Here is a 5000-nt window from a genome sequence, read left to right as displayed (position 1 = left end):
GCAGGCATCCAATTACGATAATCACTATCAACGAACCTGCCGCCCCCCCCCCCCAATACACCTTTCCCTACAACAATGTGTATCTGAACCTACGCTATATCGTACCTTAACCTAACCTATATCGTACCTTAACCTAACCTATATCGTACCTTAACCTAACCTATATCGTACCTTAACCTAACCTATATCGTACCTTAACCTAACCTATATCGTACCTTAACCTAACCTATATCGTACCTTAACCTAACCTATATCGTACCTTAACCTAACCTATATCGTACCTTAACCTAACCTATATCGTACCTTAACCTAACCTATATCGTACCTTAACCTAACCTATATCGTGCCTTAACCTAACCTATATCGTGCCTTAACCTAACCTATATCGTGCCTTAACCTAACCTATATCGTGCCTTAACCTAACCTATATCGTGCCTTAACCTAACCTATATCGTGCCTTAACCTAACCTATATCGTGCCTTAACCTAACCTATATCGTGCCTTAACCTAACCTAATTTGTGCCTTAACCTAACCTAATTTGTGCCTTAACCTAACCTAATTTGTGCCTTAACCTAACCTAATTTGTGCCTTAACCTAACCTAATTTGTGCCTTAACCTAACCTAATTTGTGCCTTAACCTAACCTAATTTGTGCCTTAACCTAACCTAATTTGTGCCGTAACCTAACCTAATTTGTGCCGTAACGTAACCCATGTTGTGCCGTAACGTAACCCATGTTGTGCCGTAACGTAACCCATGTTGTGCCGTAACGTAACCCATGTTGTGCCGTAACGTAACCCATGTTGTGCCGTAACGTAACCCATGTTGTGCCGTAACGTAACCCATGTTGTGCCGTAACGTAACCCATGTTGTGCCGTAACCTAACCCATGTTGTGCCTTAACCTAACCCATGTTGTGCCTTAACCTAACCCATGTTGTGCCTTAACCTAACCCATGTTGTGCCTTAACCTAACCCATGTTGTGCCTTAACCTAACCCATGTTGTGCCTTAACCTAACCCACGTTGTGCCTTAACCTAACCTACGTTGTGCCTTAACCTAACCCATGTTGTGCCTTAACCTAACCCATGTTGTGCCTTAACCTAACCCATGTTGTGCCTTAACCTAACCCATGTTGTGCCTTAACCTAACCCATGTTGTGCCTTAACCTAACCCATGTTGTGCCTTAACCTAACCCATGTTGTGCCTTAACCTAACCCATGGTGTGCCTTAACCTAACCCATGTTGTGCCTTAACCTAACCCATGTTGTGCCTTAACCTAACCCACGTTGTGCCTTAACCTAACCCACGTTGTGCCTTAACCTAACCCACGTTGTGCCTTAACCTAACCCACGTTGTGCCTTAACCTAACCTACGTTGTGCCTTAACCTAACCCATGTTGTGCCTTAACCTAACCCATGTTGTGCCTTAACCTAACCCATGTTGTGCCTTAACCTAACCCATGTTGTGCCTTAACCTAACCCATGTTGTGCCTTAACCTAACCCATGGTGTGCCTTAACCTAACCCATGGTGTGCCTTAACCTAACCCATGGTGTGCCTTAACCTAACCCATGTTGTGCCTTAACCTAACCCATGTTGTGCCTTAACCTAACCCATGTTGTGCCTTAACCTAACCCATGTTGTGCCTTAACCTAACCCATGTTGTGCCTTAACCTAACCCATGTTGTGCCTTAACCTAACCCATGTTGTGCCTTAACCTAACCCATGTTGTGCCTTAACCTAACCCATGTTGTGCCTTAACCTAACCCATGTTGTGCCTTAACCTAACCCATGTTGTGCCTTAACCTAACCCATGTTGTGCCTTAACCTAACCCATGTTGTGCCTTAACCTAACCCATGTTGTGCCTTAACCTAACCCATGTTGTGCCTTAACCTAACCCATGTTGTGCCTTAACCTAACCCATGTTGTGCCTTAACCTAACCCATGTTGTGCCTTAACCTAACCCATGTTGTGCCTTAACCTAACCCATGTTGTGCCTTAACCTAACCCATGTTGTGCCTTAACCTAACCCATGTTGTGCCTTAACCTAACCCATGTTGTGCCTTAACCTAACCCATGTTGTGCCTTAACCTAACCCATGTTGTGCCTTAACCTAACCCATGTTGTGCCTTAACCTAACCCATGTTGTGCCTTAACCTAACCCATGTTGTGCCTTAACCTAACCCATGTTGTGCCTTAACCTAACCCATGTTGTGCCTTAACCTAACCCATGTTGTGCCTTAACCTAACCCATGTTGTGCCTTAACGTAACCCATGTTGTGCCTTAACGTAACCCATGTTGTGCCTTAACGTAACCCATGTTGTGCCTTAACCTAACCTATAATGTGCCTTAACCTAACCTAAAGTGCGCCGTAACCTAAACTATATTGCGCCTTAACCTGATGCACGTTGTCGCTGAACCTGCTCTGTAATTGTTATGCAACCCGTTAAAGTAGTGTAGTGTTGCCTAACCGCAACCCTCGCAATATAGTTCGCTACTCGCACTGCCCGGTCCCCTGTGTATCGCGTCATGTTAAACACCTTGCAGGTGTTGCTGACTTTCCACATGCTCCTGCTATACACTGTAGTGTGGATAGCAGCAGGACGTACATGCCCCCCCCCCCTTCCCCCCTGCCTTCGCAAGCTGGTCGGTGAGAAGTTTGCATGTTCAATGCCCTTCGCATGCCGACGTACTCAGCCTACGTTGTGGTACGGCCTGTCACCTGTCCGCCGATGTACGCAAAACCCACAAACTGTACTGCACATTGCTCCGTATGTACTGAATGATACATCGTGGCCCATGTGACCGTATGACGACAGCGCCTAGCAACGGCGGACCATACAGTCCAAATATTGTGCACGCAGCTACGTGTCGTCTCCCTATAAGAGCTGGATTGCAGTGTGGTACGCCATACAGACGTGTGGGAGGAACGGACGCCCTGGATGGCGATCAGCATGAGCAGTCTGTTGATGTAGTGGAGCGTGTATTCGGACGTAGTCGTCTCTTCTCACACACCGTGATAGCATGTTGCACCGCGTTCCACATCTGCGACATGCTGCAGAGGCGGGCTGACAGTCGTTCGCGCAATGGACACCGCATACGTACGGGGTCTACCTTCCACGTGTTCTCTAGGCGTGCACATGTTGTTGCGTCTATGTGGGCAGACGTAGTGTGTTGTGACACCTGACACACAGGCATGCAATACTCGTTGCAAATGGCGATGGACGTGTACGTTTGCTGGTGACGTTACGCAAATGAACAACCGGTAACCCGTTGTGGTGCGGTTGTTCTCGCTAGAGGTGAATCAGTGTTGGCGACGATCGGTCGAGCTATTAACCGGTTGTTTCAGGGATACCCACCATGCCCACGAACGTGAAAGGGGACCCACCATGCCCACGAACGTGAAAGGGGATCTGGGTGTGAGGCGATACGCGGCGGTGGCTGGGTGGGACCGTCCCCGGCCGGTGAGGGGGGGCCGCCCGGCGTGCTGGCAGCGCGGTGCGTGGGCGCACGCGCTACAGCCGGCTGGTGGGGGCGGCCGGTGGCAGGCGCGCCGGCCGACGGACGCGGCAGGCGGCGCAGCTGCGCGCCGGCGCCCCCTGCTCGCGGCGCCTTGCGGCCAAAGTAGGTCCTCGCGGGCCCGGTGCGAAGCGCGGTGGCCATCTGCAGTGTGCTGGTCCGATTGAGGACTTTGTGCGCTGAGGATGCGCCGCCGCCCGGCGCTCGGCGCCGCGACGCCGTCTGCTGCTCGGTCGCCCCAGCGGTTCTCGCAGGTGGTTTGTATCGCAGCTGTGCGGACGTGTTGGCGCGTGCGCTGTGCTGGGAGAGTTCGCTTCGGCACCCAAGTAGGGCTTTTGTCCTTCTGTGGCGCTGGCGTTGGAGCTGCCGGTCACCGTAGGTGGCGCGTGTTGTCTCCCGCCGGCAATGCCACGACAGCACGCTCCTGGGCCTCTGTCGGCAGCGGCAAGCTCAGTTGGGAGCACGGGTGGTCGCACCTAAAGCGTCTACTCGCCTAACTCCGGGCGATTGCGCCTCTCTCGAACCCGACCAAGTACTTAGGACGGCGCTGCGCGCCGCCGGGACCTGAGAGGGTTTCGAGGTGTGTTGTGCAGGGGAGCTCAGCCTCCTCCTGTTTGCAGAATAATTGAGCGGACGCTTGCGTGTTCGCGCGGGCCCCCGGGACACACTCCCGGGCGGCCGGCTGCTCAGCTCTAGTTGACGCAGCTCCCTGGTTGATCCTGCCAGTAGTCATATGCTTGTCTCAAAGATTAAGCCATGCATGTCTCAGTACAAGCCGCATTAAGGTGAAACCGCGAATGGCTCATTAAATCAGTTATGGTTCCTTAGATCGTACCCACGTTACTTGGATAACTGTGGTAATTCTAGAGCTAATACATGCAAACAGAGTCCCGACCAGAGATGGAAGGGACGCTTTTATTAGATCAAAACCAATCGGTCGGCTCGTCCGGTCCGTTTGCCTTGGTGACTCTGAATAACTTAGGGCTGATCGCACGGTCCTCGTACCGGCGACGCATCTTTCAAATGTCTGCCTTATCAACTGTCGATGGTAGGTTCTGCGCCTACCATGGTTGTAACGGGTAACGGGGAATCAGGGTTCGATTCCGGAGAGGGAGCCTGAGAAACGGCTACCACATCCAAGGAAGGCAGCAGGCGCGCAAATTACCCACTCCCGGCACGGGGAGGTAGTGACGAAAAATAACGATACGGGACTCATCCGAGGCCCCGTAATCGGAATGAGTACACTTTAAATCCTTTAACGAGTATCTATTGGAGGGCAAGTCTGGTGCCAGCAGCCGCGGTAATTCCAGCTCCAATAGCGTATATTAAAGTTGTTGCGGTTAAAAAGCTCGTAGTTGGATTTGTGTCCCACGCTGTTGGTTCACCGCCCGTCGGTGTTTAACTGGCATGTATCGTGGGACGTCCTGCCGGTGGGGCGAGCCGAAGGCGTGCGACCGCCTCGTGCGTGCTCGTGCGTCCC

General features: G+C 51.7%; 1 non-coding gene across 1 annotated transcript in view; it reads left to right on the top strand.

Moving 5' to 3' along the window:
- Window positions 1–4226: 4226 nt before the first annotated feature.
- The window catches only part of LOC126452453 (small subunit ribosomal RNA), a 1909-nt gene continuing 1135 nt past the window's right edge, over window positions 4227–5000 (top strand). The window contains exon 1 of the ribosomal RNA XR_007584618.1: window positions 4227–5000. This exon is cut by the window's right edge and continues 1135 nt beyond it. This is a non-coding gene — a ribosomal RNA (small subunit ribosomal RNA).

This window comes from Schistocerca serialis, unplaced genomic scaffold, assembly GCF_023864345.2.
Source record: "Schistocerca serialis cubense isolate TAMUIC-IGC-003099 unplaced genomic scaffold, iqSchSeri2.2 HiC_scaffold_875, whole genome shotgun sequence".
Classification (NCBI taxonomy): Eukaryota; Metazoa; Arthropoda; class Insecta; order Orthoptera; family Acrididae; genus Schistocerca; species Schistocerca serialis.
The sequence above is the reverse complement of the archived record's forward strand: the minus strand, read 5'-3'. Positions and strand labels throughout refer to the sequence as shown.